General features: G+C 38.8%; 1 protein-coding gene across 1 annotated transcript in view; it reads left to right on the top strand.

The window, feature by feature from the left end:
* Nucleotides 1–5,550: 5,550 nt before the first annotated feature.
* The window catches only part of plxnb1b (plexin b1b), a 143,389-nt gene continuing 122,964 nt past the window's right edge, over nt 5,551–25,975 (top strand). The window contains exons 1-2 of the mRNA XM_077528653.1: nt 5,551–5,898; nt 21,468–21,528. The gene's annotated coding sequence lies outside the window, so the exon portion shown is untranslated. The remainder of the gene's footprint in view (nt 5,899–21,467; nt 21,529–25,975) is intronic.

Below are 25,975 nucleotides of genomic sequence, written 5' to 3' on the forward strand. Positions count from 1 at the left end.
CAGTAGAATCCAATCCCAAGCAGCATCAGCATAACCACCAGCACAGCCAGCAGGTACAAATCTTCCACATCCTCCAAATCCAGATTTGTCAGACACAATGGTCTCCACTTAGCCCAGGAATCTTCAGCATATCCAGACATGTGAGTTCCACTTGGACATGAACGATCAGTAGGTGCAGGTCTCATCATGGAGAAGATTTTGTCAAACGCACTTACAGACCAGCTAATTAGATCCATATTGGTTTGCAAAAAGTTCTTGGAGCAGAGTGACTCTGGTGCGAGATCACTGCCTTTCATTCATATTTTTTATCAAGATGTATTTCTTTCCAAATATAAATATTGGAACGGATATTTAGTCTGGTAAATAAATAATCCCACCATAAATAAAATTATCAACATACTCAAAGATGGGTTTTTATTGCCGATGTGTGTTCCTATTATCACAATGTAATTTTTTATGTATAGTAAACTTGTACGTAAAATAAGCAAATAAATTGGCTAAAAATAATAGTGATAGATGAAGTATAATTGATAACTGCTCTAACAAAATGGATGGATTGTAGTGTTTGCTATTCTGCTACCTTACTTAAATTGGGAACATTTTCTTAATTATGATTGTAACTATTGTTAGATTAATTGTCTGTAATCATACTGAAAATAATACAATTTACTAAAAAAAAAAAAAAAAAAAAAAAAAAAAAAGATGGTATTGATAGTGTATGCATTGCAGAACCAACCAGTAGATGGCAGTAAAGTAACACTTGTTGATTGCTGCTGCTTCATTAATTATTTTTTCAAACACTTTATTGGACATTGCTATTAACAAATACTCGCAGAGGATAACAAGTTAACACTTTGAACATGGCAACAATACGTAAACACACACACACACACACACGGAAAAAACAGGTCAGTCCACACGTGTGGGCATCATTTTTTATGAATTATTGACCAATGTAAAGTGTTTAAAAAATGTCTTGTTCTCTTTGATGATGTCATGTTAATGGTTGAAAAAGCTTGTTGCTTTTGTGGTCTCCTGAATAGTGATCATTTTGGAGGTGCAAGGTTTTGGCCCAACGCCAGTACACAATAAATAGTTGGAAAGATGGCTTACAGTTCTTCCACTTAGCACAATGAATATATTTGCCCAAATCTTAAACAGAAAATTCCAAATCATCCATAAAGAAAAATAATAAATTGTGGAACATCATTAATTCTTATTGACAACCAATTTCTTATATCAGTCCAAAAACCTTGCAAAATAGGGCAGAGAAAAAACAAATGATTCGGTTTTTTCAGCATTTTGGCAAAGGAACAGTTATTTACCTCCAACTTAAATATTTTCTTTAGAAAATCCATCACAGGATAGATTTTGTTAATGATTTTAAAATGTGTTTGTTTCACTTTTGGCAACACGGGCCTTTTGTTATACCTTTTTAATTTTTTTGTAAATGCTTTATTTATATTAACTGAATTTGTTAAATTGAAACCTTGCCAAACTGTCTCTATAAATATTCTGGTTTTAAAAACCTTTCGAATTATTTTTTTAAAATCACATTTTTATCATAAATAACAGTCCTCCACCAATAGCAATAGCTGCCTCAGCAAGCATTGTTATACAAAATACTCTGAATTATGAGAATCAAGGACAAGGCGATTACACTGCACATTTTATTATGCTCTCTTTGAGAACAGTTCAACTGATACTTCTCTATAAAGTCTGTGTAACTTAAAAAATTCCCATGAATATCCATTAAATCAGTTACAAATTTGAATTTAGTTTAATATACCAATACCTAATTCCTAATGTTGGCAAAATTAGAGCACAAACCCTGAATGTAAAAAACAATGATGACAATTCTGTGTTTGTGAATAATGAACATTGAATGGTGAGGGGGGTGTTCCCCTTTGACCTATTCCTCCCAACACCTCCCCCAGCTAGCTGGCAGGAGTCCATCCCCCAATTCAAGAGTGCGTGTGTATGTGTGGGGGGTGCGTGTGTGTTGGGGGCATTAATGGGTTAGTGTTTTTCCCAGGGACATGACTGCAGAGGGTTTCTGTTGACTGACACGGTCTTTCATGCCCTGCTTTTCCACATATCCCATTCATTTTCTCTATAACTCTGCTATGAATGCAGGCCTGTACTGCTCAGCATACACACAGACTTACAGGCCCTCAGAATGCAATGATTCAGCTGAGATATATGTGTGTGTATATATATATATATATATATATATATATATATATATATATATATATATATATATATATATGCCCACTCATGCGCAGTAATTAGGTTGTTACTGAGAATTTATGCTATTTTTTTTTCTCACCGAAAACACTTCTCAGTGGTTGTTTCACGGCAGGATCCCTGTATGGGATAATGAGAGCCTAGCAAAAGACAAACTTCATTGTTTTCATCAACCATTCAGAGTATTATCTCAGTATCCTGAATCATGGCTTTCAGAAATTAGGTTTACATTTCACAGCGATTGTTTTTTTTTTCTTATGTACTTTGCTTTCATTTGTCATTTCATTGTTGATGGTTCTTATAAATGTACTTTTGATGATGCAGGCCAATCTTTGAGTAGCACTTGAAAAAATACACTCTAAAAACAGATTGGTCAAATCTACAAAAAAAAAAAAAAAAAAGGGGTTACATTTGACCAATCTAGCTGGTAGTTATGTGTCCGACAGATCCTTTGGTTAGAACAACCACTCTAGAATGGTAGGTGTTTTCAACCAATATATATTGGTATTTGGGCCAACCGATACAAATTGGTCATTCTGACCAAGAACTGAAAAGAAGTACCACTGATTGCCACACCCACCTAAGTGGGGCAAAATTCGTTCTCCACATTAGACCCATCCACAGATGGAGTGAGCAGCAGCATTGTGGAATCATTTGGTGATCTAACATCCCAATTCCAACCCGTAATGCTGAGTGTCAAGAAGGGAGTAATGGGTCCCACTTTTATAGTCTTTGGTATGAACCAGCCAAGGATCCAGTCTCAGGGTACACTGTAAAAAGTTTTACCCCACTTAAACAAAACAAAAAAAAACAAAAAAAAAAAAAAAAAAAGGAAGTCCAGATATCACATTTAAAATATTTTACTTCACAGAAACGACATCAAGTGATTACGTATGACCTAATTATTTCATGTTGATGTAAACAATAATTCTTCACTTGAACCAACTTTTTTTTTTTTTTTTGCCTTGATCCAAAATATTTTCTTAACATTTTAGGTAATGAACCAAATTAACTCATTTAGTTTCAACTGAATTAACATATTTGACATCCCACATTTTATAAAGAACCATTGATTGTCAGTGAGCAACAGCAGGTACTCAGGGACCATTGGATCTAACCCTCCAATTCCAACCCCAATGCTGAGTGTCAAGCAGGAAGGCAAATGGGTCCTGTTGTTTTCAATGCTGTTGTTTTCAATGCACATGTGCAAGTCCATTTGACTCAAACTAAATATATTACCCAGCGGGCATGAAGAAAATAAATTTAATTGGAAGAAATCAAAAACTTTATTTTGGGTCCTTTGGATGTATTTTTAGTTCCATCGAGATCAAATTGATGTCTGTCAATGCAAAATAAATAGTTTTCACAATAAAATCAATACATTTATTGTGTTTTGAATTGCTGCGATTGGCTGGCAACCAGTTCAGGGTGTTCCCCGCCTACTGCCCAGAGCCAGCTGAGATAGGCGCCAGCACCCCCCGCAACCCTTGTGAGGAATAAGCGGTCAAGAAAATGGATGGATGGATGTTTTGAATTGATATTATTACTTTTAATGAAATGCTGATTGCATCCTTTTTACAGTGTAGACACTCTACCACTAGGCCACAGAGCTGGTCACGCCTAGTGATCTATCAAAACACACATTTCCAATTTTAAACACTATATTTTTAATTCTGTATTTCATCACTCAGTAATTAATAAATACATTAGAATACAATAAATATCTCTCCAAGTGATCTGTCTAGACTTACTTTTTGTAACCAATTTCATTGGTACTGTGGCCCTCTATTTTGGAGATTAAGCTGATGTGGACATTTAACATCAAGACGAACCCCATATAATTCATTAGAACAAAATAACAAAATATATCCAAACATGCCCACAACTTCTTGTGTTGGTTTGCCTCTGTTCACGTCACATTCATTTCCAAACAATTTTACTAATTAAATGAAATGTCATTTAATTTATTCAGAGGCTTAACCCATAGCCATTCCAGTTTTTGGCCACAACACTGTAACCAGTACACAATGTAATGAAATCGAATTGTACAGTTCAAACATTACCCATAATATTAAATATGTTAGAATAATAGCTCTCAATAAGCATTACTATTACTGTATTATATTTTGGCTCTCATCTGCGTGAAAGTGATCTTTAATGCTTGGGCGGGTGAAGTGTAACTGTACAGTATATAAAAAGCAAATAGTCATTCTAGCTAAAGAATGTATTTATGTAGAAATATTTATGTATGAATGTATGTATCTATTCTTGGACCTTTTATAAAAGCCAGTAATTACAGTATACAGTAATATATATTGAGGTCATATGGTATTTGCTTACCTGGACAAAAATATGGGCATTAATGTTCTACTTGTAGTTTTAAATGACTTCACTTAAAGTGTTTGGAAGATCTTCCTTTAAAAACCTAATAAAAGCAGCACAAGTGCACTTTTTCGTCATGACATCAAATCTCTACTATGTAGTAGGGGTGTGAATTGCCTCGTACCTGACGATTCGATTCGTATCACGATTCACAGGTCACGATTCGATTCGATACCGATTAATCCCGATACGAATTTATAAGTCGATTGTTGCGATTTTTTTTCATTCAAATTTAGAAAATACTAATCAGTAAGCTTGTAGAGTGTAAGATTTATATGAAAATGTATTATTTATTTATCTGAAATTTCAGTCTTATAGAGGTTGTAATCTGTTTCATGTTTGAACAGCATTAAAATAAAATATTAAGGCTTAATGTTCCATTCATATAACGTTCTTCCATGCTCAAGGTTTGAATCCTAACCCGAAGTCAGACGTTTTGTTGAATATTTTTCCATTAAAAATGGAAGTTTAAAAATAACAATTTTACATTAAAACAAACCAAATAAAAATAAACGTACAGTATTTGCACTTGAGAAGTGACACGACGACGTGACGTGAGTCGCACGTTTGCAGTCGGCCAGAAGGTGTCGCAAATCACCATTTAAAAAAAAAAAATATTTATTTGTTTTTTCAACCCGGCGAATATGCTGCATTCAAGGCTGTTGGAAGTCGTAGGTTTCACCGTTTGCTTCTCTAGTTTTAGCTGAAGCGCTGAGTTCAAAGAAGAAAGGAAATAGTTATCAGTTCGGGTACTCACAACATGGTTCTATGCATATTTAAAGGAAAACAATACGTAGAACATTGAGCGGAAGAAAGACAATTCTTTGCATAGAACAAGCAGCCTTGAATGCAACAAGATATGCCCCCCTTTGCAAAAAAAAAAAAAAAAAAAAAAACCTTTTTAACTCGAAGATGAGCAAGGTGCTGTTTCAAGCTCGAAGCCGCTCAGTGTGTGTGGGAGGGAGAAATTCACCATCTCAACCGAGATACTAATATTTCATTCATTTTAGGAGCAAGTGAAGCAGCACCCCTTCAAACACGTATTTGCGTATGCTGTACTAGTGACAACTGGATTGTTGAGAAGTAATCTGCAAGCCCAAACTGGTCGAGAGTGGAATTTCGGAACTCCTAACTTTGGATGGATAACGTTGTCTGACCCCGCTATGAGCACCGGCTTCTGATAATAGTCTACTTCACCACGTACAACACAACGAGGAGTAGTAACGCATCATTTGGAGAGCTGGGGGCATAGTTTTACACGCAAAGGTGAGTGGCAATAAACTCTGAAGTCCGTTTCTTGCGCTCAGATGAGTTGGTGCATGTAATTACATTAATGTAATGTTTAATTATATCGCTGTTCTGGACCAATAGCCTCACGCACGTTGTTGTTGTTGTTGTTGTTGTTTTTTAATACAGGTTCGTGAAACGCTTACCTGAGTGTGTTTTAACTTTTAATCGTGTGAATAAATGTTTGGATATTAAGAGTCACCCTAACGCTGCAAACAGGTATGTCGAGTGTAGCGATCGCCAAGTTAGCCCCGGGTAGCTAAAAAATTTGCCAGCAGTACTTCTTTGGAGTCGGCTAAAGTTTACTGACCTTGCCCAATAGGCGGTGTCGCCCCAAGCCAGCAATGGGTCGCCCAAGACAGCTTTCCTTTATGGGCGATCAAATGGAAATGAAAATGTGAACCATATATCGTGTGTTTTTTAAAACCTGTATGTTATTGCATTGACACCAGCGGTGAAAATTTTACGCAGTAAATTTTAAGCCGACCCCCCCTCCAGACTTGACGTCGTATTTACAAACCACATTTATCTAGTAGGCGACATCGCAATGCATGGAACCCCCGTCGAAATTTTTAAAAATGACCAAATAACTCAGGAGGTCCTAGCTGTGACCATTGCCAGGAGATCGTTGGTGTGGCGCAAGGGTAGGCTACTTACTTTAATTTATGTTTATGTCTAACCGCCGTGTTTCAAGTGTCTTGAAAGTTCACACTCTAGTGGGCGTGTAAATCTCAGAAGTATCACTTACCATTAAGTGTCTTCCTAAAATCTCAGCTATCTGTTACCATGGCCTCCTTTTAATGGAATTGGTGGTTTATTGTAAACCAGAAAATGAATATCCCCTCAATGCTGATCATTTAATATTCTATTTGGGAAACTTTAATTTGTGTCCACACCTGGGCCCACCGTGAAATTTGCCTTTGGGTGAGTTTTGTGATAACTGATCATATAACAATACCCTCGATAATATGATATAAAACCTCAACGTCAGTGGAAAAAGATAAGTGCCGGTACTCACCTAATTCCAACATGTGTGTGTGTGTGTGTATATATATATATATATATATATATATATATATATATATATATATATATATATATACAGTGATACCGCGGCTCACGAACTAAATTGGTTCCCAGAGAGTGTGTGTAAGCCGAAAAGTTCTTCTTCCGAACATTTATTTCCCATAAGAAACCATTAAAATGAGAAGAATCCGTTCCCAGGTCCCTATAAAACATAATTTTCTACTAAATAAGCCTTAAAACTACACAAAAATATACCTTATTTTATGTATAATAAATGTGCTATTGTATTGTAATTAAAGAAATAAATTGTACTGTATAATAAAGTCGTTTTATTTTACTTTGTGATGGTAGTTCTTAAGGATAGTAGCAATGGTAGACTTACTTCATTCGCGAGCGTTTCACCGCGTAGAGTGTTTATGGAACGGTTGTCGCTCATTCGCACTTTCGTGCTCACCGGAGCGGAGGAGGCGTGTCCCTTGGTGAACAAGGAAGTGGAGCACTTTAGCGAGTCAACAAAAAGTGAGCACCGCCAACTACTTTCACCTCTTTCCTGGGACTAAACAGCCGTGGCACTATTTTCTCCTTTTTTGAGGTACGTGATGGCACTTTCGCTTTTTTTAGTGGCGCGAACTCCATTGACTACAATGCAAACGCGCCGCCGAATCGCCGTCCTTCGCTGGTAAGCATTAGGCTTAACACTAGCCTGTGGTGGGGTCTTTTTTGGTCCCATAATAGCAAAAGTACACTCAAAATGTCTATCAAACACAAACCGCGTCCGCACTAAAAGAAAGGGGGTGACGAACTGGGACGCCGTGAGCGTGCGTCAGCTTCTTGTGGCTGCCACAGTGGTGCTGTTCGACCGCGTGGTTTGGTTCGTCCGCCGAAAACTAGTTCGTCAGCAGAGACTAAATTCTCGCGAATTTAATGTTCGTGAGGCGAAAAGTTCGTGAGCTAAAGCGTTCGTCAGCCGAGGTATCACTGTGTGTATATATATATATATATATATATATATATATATATATATATATATATATATATATATATATTGCCCACTCATGCGCAGTAATTAGGCTGTTACTGAGACCTTATGCTATTTTTTTTCTCACCGAAAATGCTTCTCAGTGGGTGTGTGACACCAGGATCCCTGTATAGGATAATGAGAGCCTAGCAAAGGACACACGTCATTGTTTGCATCAACCATCCAGAGTATTATCTCAGTATCCTGAATCATGACTTTCAGAAATTAGGTTCACATTTCACTGCGATTGTTTGGGGGTTTTTTTTCGTGTGCTTTGCTTTCATTTCTCATTTCATCGTTGATGTTTTGCATTGTGAAGGTGTACAAGGAACGCTGATAGCACGTTCTTTGTACGGTGAGAAGTACCTGAACGCTCCAGGGAGATTTTTAGAAGTGCCTCCGATGCCTTCACCAGCCCTTTCTGAGTAGCGATGTGTGTTCGCACATGCGTAGTCAGTTTCCCAGTACAAAAGTCCTTTGCGCAAATAGGCAGATTGCTACGCAGCTTTTTTACGTTGCTGTATTATTCCCATGCGAATACGTTCGCAGACCCATATTTGCGTACATCAGTTAGCGTTCGAATATGGTCCTCGGCTGCAACGGTGGCCCAGAGCTTTAGCTGAGTGGCAAAGTGATGAGCTGCCGCATGGGAGGCGATGGGTACGAAACCCGCTCATCCCAATTTGCTTGCAGAGTAAAAAATGCGCTTAAAACATTGTGTCATAATCATTTTTGTCAAGTAATTTTTGTTTCTAACAATACAGAGGGGACATGCATTAAAATAGTTTGAAAGTATAGCATCTTGGAGTAAACAGAGTATCATTTTTAAGTATATTAGTTAGGCCGAGTGTCCTCTTTTTGACTTTGGGGGTGGGGGGTGATTTGGATGGATTCCTTTTTTCATTCACTTTAGGGCTGCTACTATTCAAATTTTTTTTAAAGTGGATTATTCTATCAATACCAATGATTAATCGAATAATCTGAAAAAAAAATGCGCATATGTAGTGGATATTTTTTCCAATGACTGTTTATTAAACAATGATAATTGTTCATTTGGTTTTGTTTAAAGATTTGGCAAACCAAATAAACAAAGTTGCAAGCAGCTATGAAGGGGCCTCACAGCCTGGGCCACTTTGGGCTATTTGTACATTTGGGGTACTGGCACACTGGAATTATTTATTTATTTATTATTATTTTTCATTTAAATTATTTTTTATTTTTTTATAAAAACTCCTCCTGTCTCATCTCGTTCGTCAACACATAGCGTCGCCAGTCACGGATTGATGGATCTTCCGTGAGTAACTCTGAAGAGTTGTGAGAATACTCGGATACGTTTATATAAAAAATAAATAAATCGTGTTTAATCGGGGGAGTCAGTTGAGCCAAGAGGGCATTCAACGTGGTGACGACACGGCTTGGCTTCTCGCCGGGGATATATGGCTGTGAGCTGTAGCTGTCATTGTCATGGTGGGTGTAAGTGGTTGGAGGGTTGGTGGACACAAATGCGGGGAAGGAGGCAGCGAGACAGGAATTAAGTGCAATATGAGGAACTTCAATGAAACATATGGAGAATGGTGAGCAGACAATCTTGATTGGACTGGTCACCTTGACTGGACGGGACGCTAGTGGACTGGCCGCCTTGACTGGAAGGGACACGAGTGGACTGACTGCCTTAACTGGACGGGATGCGAGGAGACTGGCAGCCATGGCTGGGCGGGTGCGGATAGACTGGTCACTATGGCTACGCGGGACGTGAGTAGACTGGTCGCCATGACTGAAACGAGCGTGACGTTACAGGACCTGATTTGCCTTGACGTGACTTGACATGATTTGCCTTGACTTGACTTGCTGTGGAGTGACTTAACTTGGCTGGGGCTATGGATTCTTGGCTAGCTATGGCAAGGATGGCTTGGTTGGCTGTGGCGAGGACGCCTTGGCTGGCTGTGGCGAGGACGCCTTGGCTGGCTGTGGCGAGGACGCCTTGGCTGGCTGTGGCGAGGATGCCTTGGTTGGCTGTGGCGAGTTGTTGGTGGTGACGAGGCGGTGACGAAGATGACTTGGCTGTGACGAAAACTTCCACACATGACATAGGCAATGCACCTACACTGACTGGACAACATTAAGAGACTAAATACACCAACACTAATGAAACACAATTGGGGAAGGGAAAACACACAGGTGGACGTGGTTAGATATAACAAGACAAGGGAAAAAAACAGGAGCACAAGACAAAAAACACCAACCACAGACAAAAACAAGAACAAAACCCTCACAGAACTGAAACATGGTAGTTTTTACAAAAACGGCCAGGAGACAGTGCATAAGAGATTAACCAGGGCCATTTTAAAACAAGCTGATCTCCCCACAGTTATAATCAGATTTGTGACTAATGAAAATACTTGTTTATATTCTAATGCTAATTGCTGCAAAACGGGAACATAGAGAAATGTTTTTTGTTTTTTTCTTGATGTAAAAAGAGACTCTTTCTTTTGGTAGGTTCCATGTTTTTATATCAATTAGGGGTGTTCCATGTCATACCTTCTACGTTATTACCGGTGTATTTTTTATTTTTTATTTTTTGGGTGATAAGAATTTGAAATATCGCGAAATTGACGTGGTGACGTAATCCATAACATCATACGTCATGTTGTCCATCTGGACGTAAACGCATCGTTTGCTGCTGCATAAAAACAATGCCGGAGCGTGTGGCTGTGACCAAAAGTTAATTGCTGGAGCACTTTTGATATGGAAGCCCAAAAGTGTCAAAATTCAATAAATAAAAAGGCCTTTTGTCTGACTTTGTAAAACATCCATCCATCCATCCATCTTCTTCCGCTTATCCGGGGTCGGGTCGCGGGGGCAGCAGCTTCAGGAGGGAAACCCAGACTTCCCTCTCCCCAGCCACTTCAACCAGCTCCTCCGGCGGGATCCCGAGGCGTTCCCAGGCCAACCGAGAGACATAGTCTCTCCAGCGTGTCCTGGGTCGTCCCCGGGGTCTCCCGCCAGTGGGACATGCCCGGAACACCTCCCCAGGGAGGCGTCCAGGAGGCATCCGAACCAGATGCCCGAGCCACCTCAGCTGGCTCCTCTCAACGCGGAGGAGCAGCGGCTCGACTCTGAGTCCCTCCCGGATGACCGAGCTTCTCACCCTATCTCTAAGGGAGAGCCCGGACACCCTGCGGAGGAAACTCATTTCGGTCGCTTGTATCCGGGATCTTGTTCTTTCGGTCACGACCCACAGCTCGTGACCATAGGTGAGGGTTGGAACGTAGATCGACCGGTAAATCGAGAGCTTTGCCTTTTGGCTCAGCTCTTTCTTCACCACGACGGACCGATACAGAGTCCGCATCACTGCAGACGCTGCACCGATCCGCCTGTCGATCTCCCGCTCCATCCTACCCTCACTCGTGAACAAGACCCCAAGATACTTGAACTCCTCCACTTGGGGCAGGATCTCATCCCCGACCTGAAGACGACACTCCACCCTTTTCCGACTGAGGACCATGGTCTCGGATTTGGAGGTGCTGATCCTCATCCCAGCCGCTTCACACTCGGCTGCGAACCGCTCCAGTGAGAGCTGAAGGCCCCGGCCTGATGAAGCCAACAGCACCACATCATCTGCAAAGAGCAGAGATGCAATGTTGAGGCCACCAAACCGGAACCCCTCCACGCCTCGGCTGCGCCTAGAAATTCTGTCCATAAAAGTTATGAACAGAATCGGTGACAAAGGGCAACCTTGGCGGAGTCCAACCCTCACCGGAAACGAATCCGACTTACTGCCGGCAATGCGGACCAAACTCTGGCAACGGTCGTACAGGGACCGAACAGCCCGTATCAAGGGGTCCGGCACCCCGTACTCCCGAAGCACCCCCCACAGAACTTTGTAAAACAATGTTTTATTATCTTATAAAACCTTGAAAATAAATTAAATGTCATTATTTTTTTAAAAGTACGACGTTGTTAAAATAATCATTATCAAATATTTAATCAAAATAAAATATTTGTTACATATTAAAGAATAGCATAACACTTTTCATAATAATACTCCATCCATCCATCCATTTTCTTGACCGCTTATTCCTCACAAGGGTCGCGGGGGCTGCTGGCGCCTATCTCAGCTGGCTCTGGGCAGTAGGCAGGGGACACCCTGGACTGGTTGCCAACCAATCGCAGGGCACACAGAGACGAACAACCATCCACACTCACACGCACACCTAGGGACAATTCGGAGCGCCCAATTAACCTGCCATGCATGTCTTTGGAATGTGGGAGGAGACCGGAGTACCCGGAGAAGACCCACGCGGGCACGGGGAGAACATGCAAACTCCACCCAGGAAGGTCCGAGCCTGGACTCGAACCGGAGACCTCAGAACTGGGAAGCGGACGTGCTAACCACTCGACTACCGTGCCGCCCATAATAATACTAACACCTCATTTTAAAATTTAATTTCCATATTACATAATTGTCTGTTATTTATCAAAAGGATAGTTATTTCAAAAAGGCCTTTTTATTTATTGAATTTTGACACTTTTGGGCTTCCATATTTTGATCAGACGCACTCCTTGTGAAAAATAAAAAAAGCAAACGGTGGTTGGATAATACGGAAGCGGTCGCGTATTATTTGGCCAAGATAAATAATCCGCGGTGGTTATTTTACCGTGACTGGTAAATCGCCGCCTAGTTGACGTGCCTTTCTGATGCTAACTGGCTGCTAAGCTAATGTGCTCTCGACGAGAAGGCGTGCACGTTCCTATCGCGCAGTGCCCCAAAAGTGCACATTTGTGTTATTCATACTCGCTAGTAATGTCTACAGGCAATCACAGCATTTACTCGCTCCTCTGATTGACCAATCAGAGATATTCACAGCAAAATAACGCTCGCAGGTGGGTTGCCAGTTACGGAAAAAATAACCACTGCCGAAACAATCGCGGGGGGAAAAACATTTTTCAACAATGCCTGGGATGTACAAAGCATGATGCCACAAGCTGGCTGCGAATGTATCATTAGTGATTTTTTTATTATTTTTATTTTTTTGCCTCTACAAGACGAGGGCTAAACCACACAGGAGAAAAATAATGGACTTTCTTGACTCATGCAATTTGCCACTGACTTCTGCAGGTTTGTGTGTTGGTGTTTTCTTTGTATCTGCTAAGTAAATGTGCTTCAAGTGCTTTAAGCAGTTACCGTATGTTACAATTAGACCTTGCAAGGTAAACACTACCTGGCCTTTTTTTTTTTTTTTTTTTAATTTCCATTTCATTCCATTACGGTTGCTATATTTGCACTTTGTTTACATTTCAATTGTGAAAAAAGGTGTCATGTATTGTGCTGTAGTAAAAGTGCTAAGCACCAATCACGAATCTATTGTTCAATAATTATTAACAATATCGTCAAAAATATCATCACCACAAATTTCTTTTGAAATATTATGATACAGTGGAACCTCTACTTACGAACGTCTCTTCATACGAAATTTTCGAGTTACGAAACGCCTCAACGGGAAAATATTGCCTCTTGTTACGAAAGAAATTTCTAGACACTAAAGGTAAAAATACATTACCGAACGCAACATACTTTCGGCTATGGCTATTTCCTACCATAGGTACCTATGAGCGTAAATACTAGATCGGTGTTTGTGCATCGTTCTGGCATCCCATTGGCTAAGAGGAACCTTTACCATAGGTATCTATGAGCCGAGATATTAGATCGGTGTCTATACAGCGTCCTCATTGTTCATCCCGCGGTCCATGAGGTGTTCCGATAGTTTTTCGTAAATGTATGAACGAACGGCCGACGAATTTGTGCAAAAATTCTAACAATTGGTGATTGATGAAGGCACAGTAAGTTTTTAATTGCGACGAGACGGACCTTTTTTTTTTTAAAAAAGATGCCTCGCCGTACCGGAAGTTTCCATCAAGTTTCAGAATTTATTTAAAAGAATCGCCCAGAAAAAGTGTTCACCAGTCGGCCGTTTGCTCACTAAGATGATGTTTGCTTTAGACATTTCCGAAGGATTGTTTAAAAATAAAAAATCAAGAAAAAAAAAGCAAACATCCATGGATAAGTTCTTTACAAAACACCAGGCAAAAAAAAAAAAAAAAAACTACTGAGAGAGGAGAACATGAACCAAAGAGGGCAAAAAACGATGAGGACAAGCAGTTAAAAAGGTAAATGACAATCATTTTTATTCTTTGTTTTTTACATTATGCACAATTCTCATTTATTGTGCAATAATCTAATTGTAACATGTATTTGTTACATGTTTTGATGCATTTTTATGCTTTATAAAACATTTATGTCTGAATTCTGGGAGGCTTGGAACGGATTAGGGCATTTACATGAAAAATGCGTCTCTACTTACAAACTTTTCTACTTAAGAACTTTCTTCCAGAACCAATTAATTTCGTAAGTAGAGGTACCACTGTATTATTTTTAGGCCATATCACCCACCCCTGAAGTGAAACGAATCAGGAAAAATCAACATCATTCTAAAGGAGATGAAAATGGATGCTATTCGGAAATGTCGCAACATGTGAACTGTGATCTGCCCAGCAGGGGTCTTGGCATCCTCTGCTACTCTGGCCAGATTAAATACTCAATTTAATTATGCCACCAAGAATTAAGTCACTAACCTTATCAGTATGGTCTGCCTACTTAATGGGGCTCTGTGAACCAACAGATGCAACAAGATTAGGGACAATATGCTGCTACAAGCCCTGATTTGAGGTACACTCGCCTCCAAAAGCATTGGAACAGTGAGTCCATTTCTTTATTTTTGCTCCATACTGCAGACATTCATAGCTTCTCGCGACAACTATGACACAACTCATTTTCTTTTATTGTAATGTATTAATTTACTGTATTAATAATGAAATAAGTTAAAAGATACAAAAAGAATAAGCGGTAGGACTAGATAAGTTTCTCCTAAACTTCTTCCTACTCTCTTTGGACATGTAAACCATCACGAATGATTGCTATGAGTTTCTTCTTTCTTTAATTTTTCATTTGCTACTTGTTTATGTTTATATGTTGTGTTTATATGTTCGATAACCAAACAAACAAATTACCAGAACTGACCCTACTGGCTGTTTTTACTTCTGCTGTTTCTGGCTGTGATGCGATGTTGTGTAGTATAAAATTCAGATGTTTTTTTTTTCTTTTGGCAATATCTTTGTACCTCTGTATTTTCTTGTTGCTTTCTTGTCTGTAAATATATATTTTTCTTTGATAACATTTTAAGTGGAAAATAATTGGCCATTTGGCCAAATTGGCCGATTGTTTTGGCTGATGTTTGAAGGCCGATAATCGGCCGATTATAATCTGCAGGCCCTAAATCTAAGTATGTATGTATGTATGTATGTATGTATGTATGTATGTATGTATGTATGCATGTATGTATGCATTTATGCATGTATGTATGCAGTGGCGTTCCTAAGCAACTTGGCACCCTAGGCAGGATTTCTGGTAAATCCCTGTATGGGATAATGAGAGCCTAGCAAAGAACGAATTTAATTATTTACATCAACCATTCAGAGTATTATCACAGTATCGTGAATCGGGACTTGCAGAAGTTAGGTTTACATTTCACAAGAATTGTTTTTTCTTGTGTGCTTTGCTTATACACATTATTTACGGGGGTACACCTTTGGCACAATACCTGTTAGCGAGGTGTAAGGGAAAAAAAAGTTCCATATGACACTTAATTGCGTCATGCTTCTCAATGAGGATATATATATATATATATATATGTATATATATATATATATATATATATATATATATATATATATATATATATATTTATATATATGTATATATATATATATATATATATATATATATATATATATATATATTATATATAAAATAGTAAAAACCTCGGAAATAATGTGAATTATTAACACTGCAGGACAGCCAACATACTTAGTCTTGTGTCTGTGTTTGTGGACGCGTGCTGGTCACAGCTTAGTTTAATAATTTCTGAAAATTATTTTCTGATGATGCTATATTTGCTTTGAAAATAGAAGCATTTTAAAAACTGCCATTTCTGACAGTGTGGGTTGGTGTGCATTGAGTCATGTGTGACTACATGGATTATGTGAATGCTGGAATCTTTTGTTGTGTAAACAGAACTCTGCCTACCAATTCCTTTTGGAACAAGTTTTGCCCTTGAGCCTAATATTCAATGTTGCACAAGGGGCGTGGGCAAAGCACCAATTTCATTTGAGAAGTAACACATGAGTTATATATTGCACGCTGGAATCTTTTAGAATTTGATAAGTATCAAATGAGTTAAAAATTGTGTATTGGAGTCTAATCAACATTAACATTAAGCAGTTAATCGGAAAAGCAACGTGACAGCACAAATTAAATTTGGAGGGGCCCCGATACTGCATTAAAACACTGTCATCGGTAGTGCTGGGCGATATGGCGATATATATCGCCATGACGATAGATAAGAAAGGGCACGATAAACATTTTTCTATCGTCTCTATCGTCATTTACACTCTTTTTAGACAAAGATGTCTATATTGTAAGCAGTATTCCAACGCTACAGTATTATTTTTGTCTTTATGCATACACTCGATGTATTTAAGTGCCAAACAAGAGGAAGAAGTTACTTTTGCAGAACAACTTACGTCTCCGTAACATTTACATCATTTAGTTTTACTTTGCGGCATCGTTTATAACAGCAGCTTGCCTGGATTTGCGATATCACGCCGCTTTACGTTAACACATCCGCAGTTACGCGCATAATCTCACACAAACACAAGTCGGACGATGGAGGGAGGAGCGGTTTCTAAAATGGAAGAAGTTGGATCTTAAACAACTCCACAGAAAGGGGCACTTTTTACGAAAAAAAACCCCCCAACAAAAAACGGAACATCTCTTGTTTGGTTGCATTTTTGTTTCACGAAGTCCGACGTGGAGCAGAAAACAGTACCGTAATGTGCAAGTTGAGCCACAGGAACATTCCAGCACCCAATGCAACACAAACCTATTTTATCACCTTGAGAAGAAGCACAAAAAAGAGCACATGACTATCCTACTGATGCGAGTCAACAAAGATAATGTACGTGAATCTGGAACAAAAATCAAGATGAAAAACCGAACATACGGGAGTACTTTGCGCGGATCATCCCGTATGAGAGAAACACCTCGCTGGAAAATAAAAATAACAGAGGCGATAGCGCGTTTGATTACAAATTCTATAAAACAGAATGTTTGTGTTTATTTTGATATAATTGCATTTGCCACATGCAAATAATGTGAGGTACTGTTGATCTACTACTATAGCTGCACTACAAAGTAGGGATGTAACGATCGTCATGATACGATATTAGCATGATATGAAGGTCACGATACGATAATTATCACGATATTGTGAGGAGGTTGACGATCCAAAATAAAGCCCCAATATTGTAAAAAAATGAGCTCATACAACAACAACAAAAACACACACAGTATTTTGTTTTTGTACATTACAGCAATGAAAAATATAAAAATATAAATATATAAATATATATATAAAATATATAAACAATACTAATACACTACTACAAGCAGTACAATAAATTAATAAAAAAATATTAATAAAATAAATTAATTAATTAATAATTATTTAAATTAAATAACAAATTAATAAATACAATAAATTGAGTTCATCCACATATCGAGGCTGTATGTTATGTTCCCTTTCATCTGGCCATTATCGTGGATTTTAAACATAGAAGGGCCAAATCATGCCTTGTGAAAATTAAACTGCACTAAAATACTAGCCACCAGAGGGTGCTAGAACTGCACAAATGGATATCAACCTGACTTTTTTTTTAACAGATGTGCTGCTTTTAATATCGTGACATGACGATGACGATATATTGTGGCAATTTTAATATCACGATATCACGATATTGCCATTATCGTTACATCCCTACTACAAAGCTACAGACATAAAGTTGAAATTTTGCACTTTGAAAGGTATATTTTGTTGTTGCATTTAATTTATGACCCAAAATGTCTGAACTTTATTTTTTATGCCTTATAAAAATGTGTAGGCTATTGTGCATCCTTTGTTTACATTTATTTTATATTGCAGCACTACTGGATTCATTTGTGACATTCTGGTTAATGTTACTTACAAATAAAGTGGGAAAATGTAAGCAAAGTATGTTGAATAATTTTTCATGGAGGGATTGCAAATATATCTATATCGTGGTATATCGTTATCGTGATATAAAATGGCCCGCCATATCGCCCGGCACTAGTCATCGATATTGTTGAGTAAGAACAAATAATGGGCCGATGCCATTTACCGATACTAGTATAGAAAATTGAATGCAGCGCACAATCATGTGTGATCGGTGTCCACTGCTTGCATTTCCTGTTTCACAATGTTTTATTAAGCAGTGCTTAATGATAGTAATGATTTCCAATTTGGACAGGATGCCTCTCTCAGTTTGAACAGTGTTCGGCAGTTAACTCCAACTGGGCTGCCAATAAAGGACACTTGGGGATGACAGAATCACTTTTGCAACGTCCTTGCTAAGCAAACAACATGGTGCATTTAAGATACTTTCACAATATAGGTACAGTTTTGGGAAATGTCAGGGTTACCTGTTTGACATCTATTAAACATGACACAAAAAGGAGAGAAGACACTCAGTTCAGGGCTCGCGAGGAAAGGAACTGACTGACACAATTCACTCCTGCACTCTCTAAAGATTCCTCCTCCTCACCCTCTCTATTTATTTGCTTTTCTATGCCCTTTCCACGCCCCTAGTTACATGGGTGTTCCAACCCTAAAAATGTAAATGCAAGGCATAGTTAGTGTACTTGTTTGTCTATGTATTGTGCATGCGAGTGGAACATGTGTGGTCAGGTTTGCAATCATTTATTCACAGAAAACAGATGACCTCAGCCGACTGGCTCGAACCATTTTGCTTCGTTAAATGTTTTGGTTCTTCAGCTTATTGAGCAAAGCAATTCTTCTTTGCAAGCAGAGCAGTCTTCATTGCAAGCAGAAGCAGTTCTTCATTGCAGCAAATGTATGATAACAAAAGGTGAAGCACTGGATTAAGTGTACTTTTAGTACACAGTACTTTTTGGCACAGTCTGTTTATCTTAAACTTGATGATGTTTTGGTAGCCTATAACCAGCGAATGAGTCTGGGCACAATCACCATGAAGTGCATTTCTGAGGTGGGACATACCTGACCAAACAGTTTTGTTTTATTCATTTTTTCCTTTCAGACACAGTGAAAAGACCCAATGAGCAAAGAACGGATGTGCCGACATAAAAGCACGGCGTATATGTTGAAGAGTAGTAAACATCATAGGAAAACACACGGACGTACATATGAACTATATAATATTTAGATGTAAGTCCGCGAGTAAGTAAACAGTAGCAGTGGGTGGATATGGAAAAAAAATCAACATGGCTACTCGAAGAGAGACAGTAGTGAATGACTTATGTCACTGTTGCGGTAAAAACGTGACGATTCGTGTGATAATAGACTTAAGGCGCAGTAGAGTGATGTGACTCACAAAGAACACATCACAGCAAATAAACATATTTGACTGAACACAGCTTTATTGATGTGGTATTTTATACAAACAGGAGCCACATCACCCTTTTTTTTTTTTTTAGGTAGCGTACTTACACAACTGTAGCGTGACACAGCACACTACCATGGTTCCTTGTGTCCTTCCCCCACCGGCTTAATGCCCTCCCCCATTAGTTGGTTTTATATAGACCAGCGAGGTGGAATAATGGCAAAACATTACTGCCTGGAACTGGCGAGATAAAAGGGCTTTTGTCAATCTCATGCGACCATTACAATACCCTAATTCGCAAGAACGACATGCGTAGCTATACCGTTTCACTTTTCACTGAACTTGTGATCCATTGTTTAATGAATCTGACTGGAGACAGAATTATCTCTCTTGTATCATGTAGATATTACACTATCACATACTGTATGTAGATTTTTGTTGAAAAAGAAAAAAATTCACTTGTGATATGTTTTTTTGGACTCTTAGTTACACATTAACATGTGGTGGTCTGCAAATCTTCTGCCTTGTATCCACAGAGGGAGGCAAGGTCCTTTTGTTATGTCCCTGTTGTTGGAGAGTAGGCTGAATGGAGCAGCCAGCCGGAGAGGAGGATTTGTAGGGGAGGGGGGAGGTGTAGGCGGGTCTCTGATTTTGAGAGGTGAAGGCATTCCTCAGGAGGAAAGTACTGGGTTTACATGTTGTTGTTATTTTTTCACTCCAATTGAAATGATTCCGACTGACATGATCCGTTCCGATCTGCTGTTTACGTGCACCAATATATTTAATCAGAACAGCCATTTTACAGCGGCGTGACATGTGGAGAGCGATGTAAACATCACATTATTTATCAAGGTGGAGTTCATTTGTCTGTTTAGCACAACAGTTCTAATTGTTTTAATGCTTGTGTTAAAGCCACAACAGCAGATGGATAAAAACAAGTTGCTAGAAGTTTAAAACAAGTTCTCCCGTCGTAGGCCAGCTCTGGTAGGACTCAGTCATTTTCATTGATGCCAGCACTTAACACATTGAATGCAAGCCATTTGCAGCGCTGCCATCCTCTGTGTCAGCCATTTTACAAGATTTTAACCCATTTTTGACGGCCTACAGAATACTGTGTTCTATTGTATTGTTTGTTGTAAAGCATGTGTGTGTGTTGGTGAGTACCTGTGCTGTGTCCACAGATGTGAATGTGAACAAAAGGCAGGTAGCCAGCCTATAGGCTACATGGATTGTGTAATATATTTTTTCATTGACTGATTTGCTACTTCCAGTGACCTAATCTGTTTGCGCTCACTACAGTGTGAGATTTGGCAGTACTGTTGGAGCATTAGTGAGATTTCCCTGCTATTCAAAGTTTAGACAACAGTGAAAAGGGCATGAGCCAAAATCGCACTAAAAGCATTTTTAAGAAAGAGTACACGTACAAATAATATTATTCAATGATTGCTTTGGTAAAAACGGCCTGGTGAAAATGAGATATTTTTGTGAATTTTGCAAGCAGTGACTGCTCACTGGCAAGTCCCCTTTTTTTACTCTGTGCCTGCGTGACGGAGACAACCAAGGAGTCTTTTTCACTCTTCACTCTGAAGCTGGCAATGACACGCAATCAGTAACTTGGTTGCTCTATTTTCAGGTTTTTTTTTTGTTTTGTTTGCGTTCAAAAGCGGCTGCCACCAGCTAATTTTAACGCCGTCCCTAGCTAGAACGACTGGGCCGTAGTATATATATATATATATATATATATATATATATATATATATATATATACACACACACACACTGAGACGAGTATAAAGCATAAATGTACAATACAATACATGTAGCATACATTTTCATCGGTCCATGTTTTTCAATTTTGTTCTGGTTCAAGTCTGTCCATCATCTTTCGCCTTTCAGACGCTATTGTGCATTCTCGCTAACAGTGACATAACTGAAGTCATGTTTCCTCTAGGTCTGGAAACTCAAGGGAACCATGGAAAGAAATAAAGGAAAATAGCAGCTTGACTCCACAGGTAAGTAAACAAAGCTCATTTTGTGTTCACTCAGTGTCCAGAAACAAGGCAGAAAGTTGCCCTTAATTAATAAGAACAACAAAGTAGCGCATCCATTTGAGTTTATTCCTTCCGCATGCGGTATCAAGTCCACTTTCACTCTCCCCACAAACATCATCCCACCTGCTATTTAAAGCATCAGCGGCTGCTCGAAATTACTCCTCCCCATATTTAAACCAGTAGCCCTGGCCACACAAACAGACTCCTCCCTGCTGAGACTTTAGTCTGAAGATACAAAGCAGTCCATTTACCATTCATTTTTCCCTTACTCCCATCTTCCCTTGACTCTGCTAGCTGACCTTTGATACACAAACAAACTCATGTTCCTCCCTCCTTCCATGATACCCATTACTTGTCTTAATTCTTCTATTCTGCCTAATTTTTTTGTCAGGCTCTTCTCCTCTTGACATGCACAAAACCCACTGTTTTGATTACATTACAAATGCAACTGTCTTAATACCCTGGCAGGCAGAATGGAATGGACCTGTTGGGGTTCTTATGTTTAACTCTTTTACTGCCACACATTATCAAAAAAAACTTTGATATATAACAAAGGCTTTGATCATTCACAAAAAAAAAATAAAAATAAAATAAAAAGATACAATGCTTTCATCTGCTGGCCCTAGTTAGTGTTTTGGATTCCACAACCCATTGACCAGGCAGTGCTGCACTTAGACGTTGCACTGCCCATTGATAGATAAAAAAATAAAAATAAAAAATAAAAATAAAATTTTAAAAACAGATGACGTCATTTAACGTTTATGGCGGCATACGTCGTGATTTTACTAATTGTTATTAAACGTTTTTGGCGGTCAAAGATTTAAAGACCCCAAACTGACACGTTTTCAGGTGAAAATTTTCAACGTAATCTTAGGAGAAACTGTTTAAAAAAAAAAAAAAAAAAAAAAAGTTACGACAGTTTTTTCTTCCCCCCATCCAATGCATTTCAGTGAGTCGCAATTAGACATGGATTTGCGAAATGACAGGTTTTATACTGTGGATTAAATATACAAGTTGTTTAACTAAATATAGTTCTCCATCTTCTGATTGAACTGGAGATTGAGTATCATTTTCCCCCCCGAACTTGCTGATAGACTCAAAAAATCCTGAATGTGATAAAGCAAAAATAAACAGTAAATAAACAGGTTATTTGAATAGATAAATGGATACTCTTATGATTGTATGGGTGATCGGAAATCTTTTTTTTCTTAACTCTATAATCGGCGATCGTGATTGGTCCCAAAAATCCTGATTGTGTAAAGCCTGGGAAAAAAAGCAAAATTTTGAACCCGGACTGAAAAGCATTTACTTTGACTTAGGGCTGACCTAATCAGTACAGACTTTAGAAACGAGTTTGTTAGGTGTAGTAACCATCTAGTGTAATTAAGTCATTTTTTGTTATTAAATACTGCCCCAAAGAGAAAGACGCTGAGCTAGAGATGTATGGGCTCCAGTCTAACTTTTTTTTTGTTTTTATTTCGTTTTTGCTAGAAGCTTGGTTGTCCTAAATGTGAAATTTTAGGGTAGAAAATTTAGCGGCACACACAAATAAAAAATTGACTTACGTAACTATTCACATTTCCACAGATTTTCACGACATTACTGATAAATGGGCACAAGTGTGGAGCAGGCGTTTGTCAGCAACTAAACATTTTCAAAAAAAAAAAAAAAAAAAGCTAGATTTAAATGTCATGTTTCAGTTTTGTTTTATTTTGGTGAGAGTTTTGGTTGTCTGGTCTTTTGTGGATTTCCCTAGTCTTGTTAGTGTTAACCTTGTTCACCTGCGTGTGTCTTCCTTTCCCACTCCCTAAATACCAACACTAACGAACACTAACAATAGACAGCTGGGACACACAGCGGGCAGAGGGAACCAATTAGAAACACACATGTGGACTTACTCAGACCTTAACGAGACAGGGGAAAAACACCAATACACCAGACAACAAACCCTCTCACCAAAACAAAACAAAAACCCAACTCAAACAAAACTGAAACATGACAGTAAATTAGCAACACACACCAGGAAGGGAAGACACACGCTGGTGGACAAGGTTAACACTAACGAGACTAGGGAAATACACAAGAATACCAGACAACCAAAACTCTCACCAAAATAAAACAAAACTGAAACATGACATTAAATCTCAGTATATACTAATCTATCTATCCAGCCATCCATTTTCTGAACCTCTTATTCCTCTGGTGGGTAGTGGGGTTGCTGGAGCCTATCCCAGCTGGCTTCAGGCACTAGGTGTGGGGTACACCCTGAACCAGTTGCCAGCCAATCCAGACGAACAATCATTTACACTCACAATTATACGAGTCTATATTTTGCAATACTGTATTGAATAAATTAAAACTGAAATGAAAACAAATGTGCTGCCAAATTTTGTTTCTAGAAATTATTCAACGAAAGAATATATAATAAAAATATTAATGTTGAAATCTTTTGCGCAAATGTCCGTGACAAACTCTTGATCAAATATTCAGAAATTTCCTGAGAAGTGATCATAGGGGTTGGCATCTCCATTTATGTCTGATATGTCTGAATGTACAAGTTAGTCGTTTTTTGGTTTTTTTTTTTTGGTCAATAAGAATTCTGTTCCTAAATGTTCTCTGTCTATCTTTTTAAACTTCGCGAAAGTGTTAAAGAACAAGTGAACATGTTTATCGCCACAGCAGTACAAGGTGACTTTGCTGGAGCGAGGTAGCCATGCTTGCATCAAGCCAGACAATATTCTCAAATTGTGTCCTTTAGGTGTCCTCTCCCTCTTGTCTGTCAGGAGCTGAATGGGCCATGTCCACATTTTACATAACTTACAAACGAGACAGACGAATGAGGATTCTGGGCTTTCACTTTGATAATTTGTTGTTGTTTTCAAAGTCACCTTACTGTCCTTGTTTCTTTGATAGGTAGAATATGATCACTGCTTGACATTTTTGTTTCATTTTATTATATCATGATTTTCCATTTTTCCTTTCTTATATGGGTGGTTCTTAGAAAACATGGCCCACGAGTAAAATATAGATTTTTTTTATAACATACCATGTGGGCGGCACTGTGGCTGACTGGTTAGCACATTCACCTCCCAGTGCTGAGGACACAAGATCGCGTCCAGGCTCCGGCCTTCCTGGGTGGAGTTTGCATGTTCTCCCCCGTGCCTGTATGGGTCTTCTCCGGGTACTCCGGTCTCCTCCCACATTCCAAAGACATTCATGGCAGGTTAATTGGGCACTCTGAATTTTCCCTAGGTGTGCTTGTGAGTGTGGTTGCTTGTTCATCTGTGTGGCCTGTGATTGGCTGGTTCAGGGTGTACTCCACCTACTGCCCGAAGCCAACTGGGATAGGCTCTAGCACCCCGCGACCCTTGTGAGGAGTAAGCGGATAAGAAAATGGATGGATGGATGGATGGATGGACATACCATGTGCGCCTTGTAACTAGTGATGTAACGATAATGGCAGTATCGTGATATTGTGATATTAAAATTGCCACAATATATCCTCGTTGTCATGTCACGATATTAAAAGCAGCACGTCTGTTAAAAAAAGTCAGGTTGATTTCCATTTGTGCAGTTCTAGCACCCTCTGGTGGCTACTTTTTTTTTAGAACACTGCCAAAATGTAAATTTACGTTAAAACTGATGCAAGCCCGTTCCAGTGTATGTTATTGTCTGAACATTTTGCACAGGATTTATTTTTGAACAAATCAAACTTTGTTTAAATGTTTTTTTTTTGTTTTTTTTTTTTTTTAACTTTTGATTAAAATTGATTAAAATCGTAATCGTCCAGAATGACAGAAAAAAAAAAAATCAAGATTTTATTTTTTGGCCATATCGCCCAGCCCTAGTTGTACCACACTACTCTTGTTCGCCATGGCCAGTCGTTTCCCTTCATAACATTAGCACATGACTAGCGGAGCCGAAATCACAGGCCCTTTGAGAGAGAGTGGTATAACACGCCCCTAAATCAGGCTGTTTGGAACAGAGCGTTTTTTTTGGCTGATTTGGGGACAGCAAAAAGAATAGATCCAAAGTTAATTTTGATGAATGCACGTCACAGACATGCCTTTTACACATTTGACAACTACATTAGTATGTGGAAAAGTTGAATAATATGGTACCTTTAAAATTTACATCCGCTCCGTCCATTCTGAGAAAAGAAACGTGTGCGCTGTCTGCGCTTTTTGACATGCGAAAATGTCATATGTGGACAGCTGCATGCACTGTTGTCTCAGCTCGTCACCAAAAAAAAAGCTGTTCTCACAGCTGGAATATGTATGTACTTTTATTTTGTAGGTTCTGCAGGAATTAATCTTCATATCGTGTGAGAGTAACCTTGCTCTGCAAGCTGAATTCTCGCTGTATTTGTGAGTTACCAAACTCCAGAGAATACATTTTGTTGCCCGTT

The sequence above is a fragment of the Festucalex cinctus genome, chromosome 8 (genome assembly GCF_051991245.1).
Source record: "Festucalex cinctus isolate MCC-2025b chromosome 8, RoL_Fcin_1.0, whole genome shotgun sequence".
NCBI lineage: Eukaryota > Metazoa > Chordata > Actinopteri > Syngnathiformes > Syngnathidae > Festucalex > Festucalex cinctus.